Consider the following 14,890-nt stretch of genomic DNA (forward strand, 5'->3'; position numbering starts at 1 on the left):
GTGGGAGCAAACTGTTGAAATCCTTACTTAAGGTATACTAAGCTGATCTTCTGTATATTAAGATAATCGAAAATGAATCTTGATGTGAACGGAAGGGGAGAGGGAGTGGGAAAGGGGAGGGTTGTGGGTGGGAGGGACGGTATGGGGGGGGGAAGCCATTGTAACCCATGAGTCATACTTTGGAAATTTATATTCATTAAATAAAAGATAAAAAAAAATATTGATTTATTTATTTGAAAGGCAGAGTTACAGAGAGGCAGAGGCAGATAGAGATAGAGAGAGGTCTTCCATCCACTGGTTCACTTCCCAGATGGCTGCAATGGCCGGAGCTGTGCTGATCCAAAGCCAGGAGCCAGGAGCTTCCTCTAGGTCCCCACGCAGTTGCAGGGGTCCAAGGACTTGGGCCATCTTCTACTGCTTTCCCAGGCCACAGCAGAGAGCTGGATTGGAAGTGGAGCAGCCAGAAGGGGATGCCAGCTCCGTAGGTGGTGGCGTTACCTGCTACAGCATAGCGCTGGCCCCATGTGGAATCCTTGAAGTTCATAATCCTCTACCCTAATATTTTTTCCCAAAAATTTATGTATTTGAAAAGCAGAGAGAGAGAGAGACCGTCTGTCCACTAGTTCACTCCCCAAAAGGCTGCAATGGGCCAGGCTGGGCCAGGCCAAAGCCAGGAGGCAGATACTCCATCTGGGCCTCCCATGTGGGTGGCAGGGACCCAAGTTCTTGAGCCATCCTCTGCTGCCTTCCCAGGTGCATTAGGAGGGAGCTGGACTGGAAGCGGAGCAGCCTGTACTGGAGCTGGCGCTCCAGTATGGTATACTGGCATTGCAGGTGGTGGCTTAGCCCACTGAGCCACAAGGCCAGCCCCAGCCTCACAACTTCTTAATTGAAGAGCTCAGGTAAGGGCTTCCAAGACTTACCTTGCAACCAGGCTAAGACTCAGAACTGCTTGTTGAAACTCCTGAAAAATGAAAGTACATTTGTGCTCATCCCAGTGTGTAAGCTGGGGCCACACATACCCAGATAAGCATGACTCGAGAGAGATGGAATGCACGCAGCATCCTGGCTGTGCGTGGCACAGGGTCACCATGGGCTGCTGAAAGACATTTTTTTTTTAATGACTTTTTTTAAAAAAATGAGTAACTGAAGCAAGAGAAACAAGAGGTGTGAAATCTATACTTGGATAAAACGGATAGCTGGTAGTCTTGGTAGTAGGTTGTGCTATTTGGAACTTTGTTTTGCCTCCTGGAAAACCCTGTTTGGCCTGAAAGTGGTGACACAGACCTTTTGATCCCAGGTGTACAGTTCATAAACCTCTGCTCAGTGTCCTGGGTTCCATGTGTCCTCCTCCGGGCCCCCCAGATTCCTATCTGTCCTAGAACCTCAGAATGTGTCCTTGTTTGCAAATAGGGCCATTGCAAATGTCATCAGTTAGAATGAGGTCACCTTGGAATAAGGTGAGCCTTTCGTCAAATTCCAGTTTGCACGAGAATAAGGTATCTTTTTTTTTTTTTAAGTAATCTACCATAAATCTCTAAAACTTTTAAAATTTGTCCTAGGTTTTTTTCTTTAAGATTCATTTATGGGGCTGGTGCTGTGGCACAGTGGGTTAAGCCTCCACCTGCGGTGGCACCACCGGCATCCCATATGGCCACCACTTCGTGTCCTGGTTGCTCTTCTTCCGATCCAGCTCTCTGCTTAGGGCCTGGAAAAGCAGTAGAAGATGGCCCAGGTGCTTGGGCCCCTGCACCTGCATGGGAGACCTGGATGAAGCTCCTGGCTTTGGATCAACTCAGCTCTAGCCATTGCAGTCATTTGGGGAGTGAACCAGCAGATTGAAGACCTCTCTCTGTCCCTTCTCTCTCTAACTCTGCCTCTCAAATGCATAAATCCTTAAAAGACTTATATATTTATTTGAAAGGCAGAGTTAGAGAGGGAGTGGGTGGGGTAGGGTGGGGAAGAGAGATCTTCCACCTGCTGGTTCACTCCCCAGATGGCTGTGATTGCCAGGGCTGGGAGGATCCAAAGCCAGGAGCCAGGAGCTTCTTCTGGGTCTTCCACATGGGTGCAGGGGCTCAAACACTTGGGTCACCTACCGCTTCTTTTCCAGGCACATTAGCAGAGAACGTTATTGGAAGTGGAGCAGCCGGGACTCGAACCGGCATCCATATGGGATGCTGTTGTTCTAGGTGGTGGCTTAGCCCGCTGTGCCACAACGCTGGTCCCTGGCCCAGATTTTTGAAGTCACAGGAAGAAATGGTTTCAAAAGGTGCTGCTGGCCGATGGTTCCCCTGGGCTGTGGCTCGGGCTCTTGCTTCCTTCTGGAGGGAGTGGACATGGTTTCTATCGGGTGTAGATGGGGTAGCATGCTCAGACATGGCAAAGACGAGCCATGAAAGGGGCAGCATTTTTGGAAAGAGTTTTGGGGGTTTTTGATACAGAAGGGAACTTTAAAAAGTTCGTGGGAAATGGAATCGAAAGAGCCCTTTATTTTGGTGCAGAAAAATTGAAATCCATGCCTATGAAGGGATCTTCAAAAAGTTCGTGGAAAATGCGTATCATGAGAAAACTATGCATGGATTTCCTTTTTTTTTTTTTTTTTTTTTTTGCACCAAAATAAGCATCTTTTAATTCCACTTTCTGTGAACTTCCTGTGTCCCCTTCTCTGTGGTTTGGCTTCCCTAGGTTGCTGTCATAACTGGGATTGTCTCCTGGGTGTCCTGCCGTGAAAACCGTGTGGTTCCTTTCCTGCTGTTCCCCTTCCGTGTGCCTCCTCTCTGCTGCAGTCTGGGTGTCACCTTTGGCAGCTCTGGGCATTTGGGGTCCAGGGGAGGCTGTCGGGTGGGCTGGGCGAGGCCTGTCCGAAGCACCAGGTACATTAGCTGTCCCAGAGCCACATCAGATGGGCCCAAGGGAGTGGAAGGAGCCCCTGGTAAACAGGAGGATTCCCCTGGTGAGGTTCCTCGCCCTGAGGCAGCTGGGCCCCCTCTTTCCCACGCCACGCCACGCGGCCACCGACTGCCTTCCGCACGCCACCCTCCCCCACCTCATCTCGTTTTGCCCTTTGCCAAGAGCAAAGGTTCCCAGGACGCCAGGGCGGTTTCCCTTGCTTGGCACAGCCAGACACGGTTCTGGTCTTCTGAGCAGGGCAGAAGCTGCCGGGCTGGAGCCCACGGTGTGTGCTGCGTGCTTCGCGGGTGTTGCCGCAGAGTCGCACCGTGACTTTGTAAGGGACATGTTCTGACTGCAAGACAGCAGACCCGGAAATTACTCCACTCACCCCGGGGCGCAGATTTCAGCCTGTGGTCATGGAGCTCCGCAGTTACCCCCCATCGTTAATTTCCCAGGTCTCCCAAACGTCTCCACTGCTCACGTCTCTTCTTTTCGGAAGCCCCTGGGTGCTTTCTGGAAAAGAAAACCTGCTTTGGGCTGGGCACAGTGTCAGGACTGAGGAGAGTCACCCCGTCCAAGGCCGTGTGGCTTGGGGTCACCATGGATCCAGGGGGCATGGTTCCTGACCTTAGCTAACTGGAGCACCGCGTGGCCATGCTTCTCTGCATTCCTCGGATACGCAGCACCTGGTGCAGTGCCTCCAGATTCTCCGATTCACCCACAGGTCTCCAGCTCTCCAAACCGGCCCAAGCCACCAACCGGGCCCTCTCCCTGGGATTCTGGCAAAACTGGACTCCTGCTTTCATATTCGCCTTCCCTTCGCCTCTGTGTACAAACACACGAGCCTCCTCACCACCCGTTCACGACTTCCTGTTGCATCTAAAATAGAAACCCTCTCCTTAACTTGACCTCCGGGCCCGCGTGACTCGGTCCTGCCTCATCAGACTTCATTGTTCCCCTTGCTGATCGGGCTCCCTCCCTGCTGTCGTCGTCTTTTTTTAGATTTTATTTATTTGAAAGAGTTACAGAGAGAGGTAGAGACTGAGAGATCTTGCATCCACAGGTTCACTCCCCGGCCCCAATGGCCGCAGCTGAGCCGATCAGAAGCCAGGAGCCAGGAGCCAGGAGCTTCTTCCGGGTCTCCCACGTCGGTGGAGGGGCCCAAGGACCTGGGCCATCTTTTCCAGGAGCAGTAACAGGGAGCTGGATTGGAAGAGGAGCAGCTGGGACTCAAACTGGCGCCCATATGGGATGCTGGCACAGCAGGCCGGGGCTTTAACCCGCTGAGCCACAGCGCCAGCCCCCGTGCTGTCTTCTCTCAGTTCCTCATGAACACCAAGTTCTTGTCCACATCAGGAGTGTTGGGCTTGGTGCTCCCTCTGCTTAGAATCCTTTTCCTGCCCCTCTTCCGCCCCGCATGCGACAGTTCCCATTTCCCACAGTGGCCTTCCCCGTGCCTGAAGCCAGGTTCCGCAGTTAGAATTCCTTTCCCACTTCAGCTTTTCTTCCTTCCACTTCACGTGGCCATGCGGTGAATCCTCACAGGGTCCAAAGCGTTCGGTCTCCCAGATTTTGGATAATAAGAGAAGCGAGTTCAGATGTGAGGTCTCCGAATGTACCAGAATCTCTCTGGTCCCTGTGTTTGGATAGGAGGGAATACCCGAGTCATTCCACGTCTCTGTCCAGTATTCTGCACCACGAGCTCCGCTGTGTCCATTCCACGGTGCATCCCCTTACCGCAGGCGCTCAGGAAGTGCTTACTGAGTGACTCAAAGGAATAGACCAGTGAGTGAGTGATGAGGGGGAGAGCCAACGACCCAGGTGGGGGATGGGGCTCTGCAGGTTCTTCTGCAGTGTAGCGCCCACTGCTGAGACCACAGAGGATTTGACCCTGGGCCTGCCGCACTCTGCAGCCTGTTTTTCCCCCTCTGTTGACTGCCAGAGTCTGCTCTCCCCTCTGCTACAGTCTCTTGTGTCTAGATTCCTTTTGTCCTTGTCACTGTTGGGAATGGGTAAGGGGGGAGGATAGTAGATGGTGTCGTGGTCTGAGGGACCCGTTCCAGGTGGTTGCTCTCCTGGTTGGTGGTTGGAGAGGGATGCCAAGGGCAAGTTATCTTTCTAGTTGTCGTCGCCAAGGAGGGGAGAGCTGCGTGCAAGTGCCTGGAAGCAGTCATGGTCCCTGGCTTGGGATGACAAAGGGACAGCCCTTGTTGATGGTCATATGAACGTATTAAGTGCTCTGAGAAGTCCTGTAGTCAAGAAACCTGTTTAACTGCGATTAACCCAGTAGTTTTCAAACTCACACCACCATAGAGCCAGTTTTGGGGAGCAGGTACTGCTTCATTCATTGATTGAGCATCGTCACCAAGCACCTGCCCTGTGCAGGTGCTGTTTATACTGGAGGTGTAGCGGTGACAGGGTGGACCTGAGAAGCCTCTGTTGTCCTCATCTGCAAAACGGGTGTCACAGTGGTACCTCCCCTGCAGATGCAGATAAAGATCCAGGCTCAGTCCAGGTTGTCAGTGATACGTGTCTGTGGTTACTACAGCTGAGTGAAGGATCTGGCTTGAAGCGGTTAAGCAGGTACATACGCAGTAACAGCTGTAAATTATGCAAAGGGCAAGGACAGAGTGTCGCGAGTCCGTGGAGCGAGGAGAGCCCAGCCAGTGTTGGGGTGAGGGAGGCGGTGGTCACAGGGGCCAGGAGCTGCCTCCTAAAGAAGTTGTGTGGCACTCAGACGTGGGTGGGGTGCGGGAAGAGGACAAGAAGGGACTACCCCTCTGGGAGACACGGCCTGGACACCAGCAGTCGGCAGACATGGGTGCTGTCCATGGAGCTCATTCCTGGACCACCCATTGCAGAATTCGGGGGACGGGGTGGCCTCTGGTAGGCTGAGGGGTCTAGAAACCAATGCTTCTTTTAAACCTCTCCCTGGGAAGGGGGAACCACGCTGGGGATTTTCCTTTAGCAGTGAGCTTGTCAACCACCCGGAGAGCTCACGCAAAAGACGGGTTTGGGTGCCTCCCCTCTAGAGAGCTGGACTGGGTAGGCTGGAAGTGGGACCTAAGACTCTCCGTTGAACCTGAGTGGGTCTGCCGCAGGGGTCCCCTGACCTCAGACTGTGACTCTGCGTGGTGAACGGCTGTCATGGCGGATCGGTTCTGCTGGATCTTGGGAAGTTGTCTTCCAGGTGGATCAGAGGGGCAACACGTGACGCAGAGATGTGGCAACTGCAGTGAGCTGAGGCTGGGCTGGGCTGGGCTGGGTTAGGTTAGGTTATGGGTCACAGGGACGGCTCGAGGTCGTCGAGAATACTCCACCGGTCCTGGCCTTCGGCTCGCCTCAGAAGGTGCGCACTGCACATCTGACGCCCAGCCCCAACTTCACGGATGTTGGGTGTCTATGAAGTCCTGCCAGCAGTCAAACTGTTGGGTTTAGACTTCCCTTGAGGAAGGAAGACTGACCCGGGTACCTATTCCTGTTCCCATCAACGTTGGGCTTAGGAGGTGGCTCATGAGGTGTGAATTCAAACCCCAAAGCATCTTCCATGTTCAGTGTCCACCGTGCCTTTATGATCAGTAGATCTTTGTCTTAAATATTTTTTATTTTTTGCCTACTTGAAAGATAGAACTAGAGAGAGAGAGAGAGAGAGAGAGAGAGAGAGAGATCTCGTCCACCCCTGGTTCCCTCCCCCAAATGCCCACAACAGCCAGGGCTGGGCCAGGCTGAAACCAGGAGCCAGGAAATCCTTCTGGGCCTCTCACATGGGTGGCAGAGGGCCAAGCCCTGGAGCCGTCACCTGCTAGAGGATCCGTCAGCAGGAAGCTGGATCAGAAGTAGAGGAGCCAGGACTCCGACATGGAATGTGGCACCCCAGGGCGTGGCCCCGCCACGGCTCAACACCCACCCTGGGCAGTGGGTCTTAGGTAAGTGCTTGAGGTGCCAGTACGAACAGAGGGGAGCTGAAAGGCCTCCGACCACAGACTTCCTGCCAGCCTGCCCCCCCCAATCCCCACCCCCGCCTCCGGGGTGCACCTAGGGCTGTAATTACTGAGGCTGCGGTGACAGGGGGGGGGGGGTGACGGGGGGGGGCCAAGGTGAGGAGGTCTGCACAGCCTGACCTGCTCTGAAACTGGAGCACAGATCACACACACACACACACACACGCATGCACGCACATACATGCATACACACGTACATGCACACACACACAAGCACCCACGCCTTCTCCCCGCCTTCCCTCCCTGTGCTCTGAGCTGCTCTGGGCTGGGCTGCTTCCATGACGCTGCCACTCATTCTTGCTTGACCTTTAAGTTTCTCTCTTTCGGGAAAATCTGATCAGCCGTCTGTGCTCCCGAGCAGATGCACACCCGTCGCGGGCAGTCTGCCCACATCATCCACGGCAGAAACTGCTTTCACGACAGCGTGGTGGTTCATAAGAATCCTAATGGAGAAGGGACTCTCCGAGGAGAGGGCCAGGGTGCTGCTCATAGCTGTTGGCACGGGGTTCCGGGGCTGGGCCAGCTCTGAGAGGGCGCCTGCAGCTTCTTAAGGGTACAACGTTTTGCCCCATGGCCGTGCAGCCTGGCTGGGCGATGAAGTTCGCTAGGCGGAGCTGGTCCTGGGCCTCCTAGCCCGGCAGGTGGGAGGTTGCCAGCTGCAGGCTGCGTTTTTGGCTGGCCTACATGGTGAGCTTGTCTGCAGGGCGTGTTCTGGAAGCTTCCAGGCAGGCTGAGTGTTCAGTGACTGCACATCAAAGGCTGCCTCGCCTGGGCTGCTCCCTGGGTCCGACAGGGTCCTGGAGTCCTGGCGTCAGAGCTGGGCCAAGCCCCTGGGCCAGCGGGAGGGGAAGCTAGCTCTCCTGGGAGTGCCCCCAGCGCACCCCCATCGCAGCTGAAAGTGATTTATGATGGAGGAGCAAGGTTAGAGGCGCTGGGCAGGGCTTGCTCGCTTTCCCCCTTTGCTGTACAAATAAAATGTCATCCGATTTCATCACCCGGTAGAGCGAGATTTTAGAGGGAGATGCACCTGCCTAGAGTTCAGAATACGTAAAGCAAAGCACTTTTCTGGGGTGAGGGATTTGAAAGTCCTGCCTTGGTTTTTGGGGAAACCTTCGATACAGTGGACTTTTCATGTTGTTAAAGGTTTATTTGTTTTATTTGAAGGGGAGAGTGAGAGATGGTATGAAAAAGCAACGCATGGATCTGTTTGCTCGTGTTCCGACAGACCTCTGCGGCGCTTACTACTCGGTAGTGACGACGCCCGGCCATGTTCCTGGCTGTGTGTTCACTGCAACTTTTATGGTAGTTTCAGAGTGTGCTCGGCTGTAAAGCAGGATGCTGTGTTAGGCTGGCGGCAGCCTCCGGCATCTCGTGTGTCCTGTGTCACATGGAGTGGTCGTCCTGCACCGTCTGGGTTTGCACTCACCCCAGGACAAAAATGGCCCAGTGATCTGTTGCTTCCACGTCCCAGGCCTTAAGCAATGTGTGAGTGTGCTCGCCATCCCTGGCAGGGACCACACTGAGGTTAAAACGCACATGCACGGGGCCGGTGCTGTGGTGAAGTGGTGAAGTCGCCGCCTGCAGTGCCAGCATCCCACTTGGGTGCAGGTTCAAGACCTGGCTGCTCCTCTTCCGATCCTGCTCTCTGCTGTGGGAAAGCAGTAGAAGATGGCCCAAGTGCTTGGGCTCCTTGCACCCAAGTGGGAGACCAGGAAGAAGCTCCTGGCTCTTGATTTTGGATTGGCCCAGCTCTGGCCGTTGCGGCCATCTGGGGAGTGAGCCAGTGAACAGAAGACCTCTCTCTATGCCTCTGCCTCTCTGTGACTCTGCTTTTCAAATAAAAAGATAAATCCTTAAAAAAAAAATGCACGTGCATGGTGTCACTGTGTCCCTGTGAGGCCGTGTTGCTGCTGAAGTGCTTTAAGGTTAGGGTTCACAAGGCCGGCGCCGCGGCTCACTAGGCTAATCCTCCACCTGCAGCGCCGGCACACTGGGTTCTAGTCCCGGTCGGGGCGCCGGATTCTGTCCCGGTTGTTCCTCTTCCAGGCCAGCTCTCTGCTGTGGCCAGGGAGTGCAGTGGAGGGTGGCCCAAGTGCTTGGGCCCTGCACCCCATGGGAGACCAGGAAAAGCACCTGGCTCCTGCCTTCGGATCAGCACGGTGCGCCAGCCGCAGCATGCCGGCTGCTGCGACCATTGGAGGGTGAACCAACGGCAGAAGGAAGACCTTTTTCTCTGTCTCTCTCACTGTCTACTCTGCCTGTCAAGAAAGAAAGAAAGAAAAAAAGAAAAAAGAAAAAGGTTAGGGTTCACAAGAAAACACCTGCAAATCAGTGTTTTGCCCTGCACCTGGGATCGGATCACAAGTGCAGAGAGTTGCTTTCCTGGAAAGTTCCACGAGAGAGGGAGAGGGGGAGAGGGGGAGAGGGAGAGAGGGAGAGAGAGATTGACTGACTGACTGATGGGAGTTGATGGTGCCTTCTTATTCTGTGTTGTCTTGAGCCAGTTTATGTGAGCGTGGGTTGGGGAATTGGAGGAGTGGACAGTGAGCTTTTCCTACCCTCTGGGGAGAGAGCAAGGGTTGTTCGTAAGCTCGGACGTTTAAGAGAAGTCAGCGTGGCGCGTCTGCGTGCGTGCGCTGCTCCTGCAGAGACAGCGCTGGTCCCAGCAGTGCGCGCTTCCATGGCTTTATAAAGGCGCTCGTCTTATTGAAATACGTTCTACATGCTGGGAAATGCGTGCAGGGGTTCAGGTGAAGGAGCTCTGGGCTCTGATCACACTCGGGAGCAGCGCCCAAGTTAAGAACGCAACGTTACTGGAGCCCCAGGAGTCTGGCTGTTCCTCCCTTCTCCATTTCTTTTTGTTTTTTACTGTGGAGAAGTAGGGTATATTGGCTTTCCATGGTATGAGTCAGTGAAGTGATATTTATAACTAAATACCAAAGGATCTGACATCCACACAATTTTTACACTCTGTATACTAACTACCACAAATAAGAGAAAACGTAGCTCTCTTTTGGGGGCTGGCATATTTATGCACTTAGTATAATGATCTCCATTTGCATCCCTTTTGTTGCACACGCCAGGGCTTTGTTCTTTTTGATGGCTGAGTAATTCTCCATCACAGGTGTGTGCCACGTTTTCTTTATCCAGTCATCAGTCGATGGACACCTAGGCTGGTTCTGCATCTCAGCTCTGTGAAATCCACTGTGGCAAACACAGGACTCATCCAAGGAGAAGCAGCCAGGGTGCTCTTGGTCACAGCCTGGCCCCTGGCTCGCCTGCCACGTGTTCCTCTAAGGCGCTGACTGCTGTGCGGTGCTGCGGGTGCTGTGCGGGATGTCGGGAGAGCTCTGACTGCGTCCCGGCGTGGAGTCTGCGAGCCGCGTATCCGATCATATTTCCTCACGTATGGGGGCCTGTCGTGTTCAGGCAGGCTCTGCGCTCTCTCCCGGAGCGTGTGCAGTGAGCCTCCTGCTGGAGCTGCCCGGGTGTCTCCCCGCCGTGCCTGTGCAGCAGAGAGTGTCCTGTCATTGCCAGCCTGGCCCCCCGCCTCATCCGCTGTGGAGTTGGCTGGCAGCGTCCTGGGATGGGAAGGACAGGACAATCCGGCAGGAGCTTGTCACTAAGTCCCACGCTGTAGAGACTTTGCCTCCCCACCAGCGATCTGTTCTTTACGCAGCAGTCCGGGCGAGATCTGCCAGAGTTTCCCCTTGCACTTGGGACAAAATCACACCCTTACTCACCTTGATGTCCTTCCTCCTGCCACCTGCGGCCTCACCTGCTGTGCTTCGCCCATGTGGGTCCTCTTTCTGCCTGCAGACTTGCCTCAGGGCCTTTGCACGTGCCATGCCCTCTCTCCAGAAGGCTTTTCTTCCCAGAGGCTGCCTGATTTTCATCACTCAGGCTTGGCTCATGTGTCACCTCCTCGGAGACACCTTCCCTCGCCAGCCAGTCTAAAGAATCTCTCTTACCACGTCTCCCTGATTTATTTCACTGGAAGGATAGATCACTCTCTGAAATTCACTGCTTTCTCCACGGGACTACTTATCTTCTCTACCCAGGATAAAGGCTCTCTGAGGCCAGAGCCTTTGGTTTCTCTCTTCCTGTGCATGAAGGTATTTTAAAAAGCTCATGGGAAATAATAGAATTCATAGTTTTTTCATAATCTGCATTTCTGTGAATTTTTGAAGACCCCCATATGCATAGATCTTACTTTTTTTTTTTTTCACCAAAATAAGCTCATCTTTTAATTCCGTTTCCAATGGACCCTATGAAGTACCCTATCTCTGGGTTGTACCCCGATGTCTACTCCAAAGAAAGAACTCAGTGCTACTCCTGAGTAAATCCCATTCGACACCCCTGGGAGTTGCACGTAAAGAATGGGATTCGCTTTGTAAAATTACACGGTGGGCTACTGGTGTGACACCTCCGGAGGTCACCGTGGGACGTGACGTCAGCCGAGCTGCTTCCGGGTTCGGTAGCGAGACGCCGTGCTCTGAGGAGCGTTTGGAGTTGAAGTCCCAGATGCGCTCACCTGTAGCTGTCTGCGCTCTCAGCCGAGGCCGACTCCCTAGACCAGGAAAAGATCTGGAAGTGCAACAAGAACGATGGACAGGACGTGCTGCGCAAGGCTCTGTGGCTGGCAAGCTGCCTCTGCAGCCCCCACCGGTCCCGTGCTGGGAGCCCCTGACCCGCGGGGCCCCCCCGGGAGCTGGTGTCTCTAGGATGTGACCAGGGCTCCGTGGCCTTCTCAGCACGTGATAGATAGGCGTTGCTGTCTCTTGCTTGTAGTACACCTGCCAGCCCTTCAGGTGTTTATGGTCAGCACCTGCGGGGCTGGGGGCTGCGGTACCCGGGGGAGTAAGCAGTATTATCTGGTGGCTCAGAGGGGGTAGACATCATATAAGCAGATACGCATCAAATGCCTCTGAAATGGCAAAGGTGTGTTTTGATTCCGTGGGGGATGTGCAGGGAAGGATGGTGATGGGAAGGGTGTTTGAAGGCCTCCCCTCTGTCCACTCACCTCCTGTCCCCGTCCTCGCCTGTCACAGACTGGGGCTGAGGCTCCGTGTGCCTCATGGCTCGGTGCAGCCGGGCCAGTGGTAAGGTCGCCTCGTGCTGCTCTAACCCGGCACTGGGGAGATTGTCAGGGACGCACGGTTATTTGTCTCCCGGTTCTGAACGCTGGGCAGCCCAAGGTCAAGGGCTGCGTCTGGTGAGGGCCTTCTTAGTGCTTTGTCCCGTGGCGAAGTGCACTGAGAGTGAGAGGCAGGAGCTGGGGCTCGCAACCTCGGGCCGGGTGCAGCCCATGGGACCGCAGCCTCTCCCATCAGGCCCTGTCTCACAACAGTGCCACGCTAGGGTTCAGGTTTCCAGCAGGTGCTTTTGTTGAGGGTGGGGGGACATTCAGACCACAGCAAGTGGCTTCCGGAGTGCTGTATCCATTGGCTGCCCTTCCTGGCAGTATAGCGCGTGCGGTACTGAGCTGTTTTGCCCGAAGACTGGTTCCCTGCCCCTCCACCGGCACTGGGACCTGGGAGGACAGACTGACAGCATTGCGCTGGTTTCCCCGGATCTCCAAGGGGGTCCCCTCTGAAGTGAGGCGGTGGGGAGGAGAGACAGAGCCTGCACTGCAGAGCCGGGGCCCGGAGCCTGGGGCTCATGGATGAAGCCCCTGCTTCCATCTCACTGCTGACCCTATTGAGTGGCTCTGTGGTAGCGTCACAGGTATGAAAAACAAGGTCTTGGCTCCGGAGATGTGACAGGTGAGTTGGAGGTAGTTTCCCCCCAGGGAGGGATTTTGTCTGAAAGCATTAAAATAGCATCTGTAAGTCAGGAATAGTACTTTGCCAGTGAACTGTGCAAAACTCCTCTGGTTCTGACGCCCCCGTTGGCAGCCAGCTCCCCGGGGTGAGCTCTGTCACCTCTCGGAGCGCTCTGGTTGGCATGGGTGCATCAGTTCTGGAGGTCGCGTGGGCTCAGCGATAGCAGGGGTGGGGGCAGGGCTCAGGGGTCAACTTAGAGGGATCTAGAAGTCCGTTTTAGAAGATACTTACGGCCGGCGCTGCGGCTCAATAGGCTAATCCTCCGCCTTTGGTGCCAGCACACCGGGTTCTAGTCCCAGTCGGGGCGCTAGATTCTGTCCCAGTTGCTCCTCTTCCAGGCCAGCTCTCTGCTGTGGTCCGGGAGTGCAGTGGAGGATGGCCCAAGTGCTTGGGCCCTGTACCCCATGGGAGACCAGGAGAAACACCTGGCTCCTGGCTTCAGATCAGCGCCATGAGCTGGCCACTGTGGCCATTGGAGGGTGAACCAACGGCAAAGGAAGACCTTTCTCTTTCTCTCACTGTCCACTCTGCCTGTCCAAAAAAAAAAAAAAAAAAAAAAAAAAAAAGATACTGGGAGGCAGCAGCTCAAGTGACTGTGTCACTGCCACTCCCACGGAGACCCGGATTGAGTTCCCAGCGGCTCGCAGTCTTGGCCTGGCCCAGCCCCAGCTGTTGCAGGCATTTGGGGATTGAGCCAGCTGGTGGGAGCGGCCTTTCTCACTATCTGTTTCTCTCTCTCTCTCTCCCTGCCTCTCAAATAAATAAAGAATATATTTAACAAAACCTATTTGCACAAGATAGGTTTCTCCCCCAACCCCACAGGCTCTTTATTTTTTAAAAACCAGAGTAGAAAAGCAGAACATGAACTTTAGCATTTTAAATGTCTTCGAGTGTCCTGTTCATAGGGTTAAGTATCTCACATGGGCAGCTGGTCACCAGATCTTCCTCTTTTCGCAAAACTGAAAGTCTCTGCCCATTGAACCCTAGCCCCCCAGTCCACCTGCTCCCTCCAGGCTCGGACAACAACGCCCTCCATTCTCCTTCTAGGAGTCTGGTGGTGATGGGTACTCCCTGTGAGTGGAGCCGTGCAGTATTTGTCTTTTGGTGATGAGCTTGGTTCACTTAGCCTAATGTCCCAAACTTGACTCATGTTGGGTCATGTGAAGGATTCCTTACTTTGTGAGGCTGAACAATCTGTTGTATGTCTACATACACCACACTTTACCCATCTGTTGGTCACTGGACATTGGGCTTGCTTCTGTATCGTGAGTGTTATGAAAAATGCAATAGTAGGTAAAGCTGCCATCTGCAGCATCGGCATCCCATGTGGGTGCTAGTTCGAGTCCTGGCTGCTCCACTTCTGATGCAGCTCCCTGCTGGTGCGCCTGGGAAAGCCATGGAGAATGGCCCCAGTGCTTGGGCCTCTGCCCAAGAGGGAGACGTAGGTGAAGCTCCTGGCTTCAGACCAGCACAGTCCTGGCCATTGCAGCCTTTGGGGAGTGAACCAATGGATAAAAGATCTCTCTCTCTGTCTCTTCCTCTCTCTGTGTAACTCTGCCTTTCAAATAAGTAAAATAAATACATCTTAAAAAAAATACTGCTATGAACATAGGTAAGTATCTCTTCAACCTTCCACTTTCAGTTCTTTTGGATATGTCCCCAGAAGTAGATGGCTAGACTGTATGGTAATTCTATTCTTAATTTTTTAAAAAACATTTATTCAAACGGCATCACAACAGAGACACAAAGAGCTCTCCCTTCCGCTGGTTCACTCCCCAAATGGCCACTGAAGCCAGGAGCCAGGAGCTCCATCTGGATCTCCCCTGTGGGTGGCAGGTGCCCTAGCACGTGGGCCATCTGCTGCTGGTTTCCCAGGCGCATTAGCAGGGAGCTGGACAGGAAGTGGAACAGCCAGGTCTTGAACTGGTGCTTTCCCAGGCATACCATAGCCTGCTGTGCCACAGTGCTGGCCCCTGTTTTTAATTGATGAGGGACTACCATTCCATAGTGGATGCAGAAGTTTTGCATCCATATTAGCAGAGCATAAGAGTTCCAGTGTTTCCACCTTCTTGCCAACCTTGGTATTTTCTGATTCCTATTTGATGGTTGCAGTCCTAGTGGGTGCACGGTGGTTAAACAATGTAGTTTGATGACTTTATACTTCATGTA

The 14,890-nt window shown here is 53.9% G+C and overlaps 1 protein-coding gene and 1 long non-coding RNA gene across 4 annotated transcripts in view; one reads left to right on the forward strand and one right to left on the reverse strand.

The window, feature by feature from the left end:
- CHST11 (carbohydrate sulfotransferase 11) overlaps window positions 1-14,890 on the forward strand; it is a 242,686-nt gene that overhangs the window by 21,611 nt on the left and 206,185 nt on the right. The gene's annotated exons all lie outside the window — the stretch shown is intronic.
- On the reverse strand, window positions 211-3,734 carry LOC103348363 (uncharacterized). Its single transcript, XR_011380243.1, has 4 exons — window positions 3,523-3,734; window positions 3,284-3,408; window positions 924-964; window positions 211-440 (listed from the first exon to the last, which is right to left on the reverse strand). It is a non-coding gene; the product is annotated as an uncharacterized lncRNA (long non-coding RNA).

This window comes from Oryctolagus cuniculus, chromosome 11 (assembly GCF_964237555.1).
Source record: "Oryctolagus cuniculus chromosome 11, mOryCun1.1, whole genome shotgun sequence".
NCBI lineage: Eukaryota > Metazoa > Chordata > Mammalia > Lagomorpha > Leporidae > Oryctolagus > Oryctolagus cuniculus.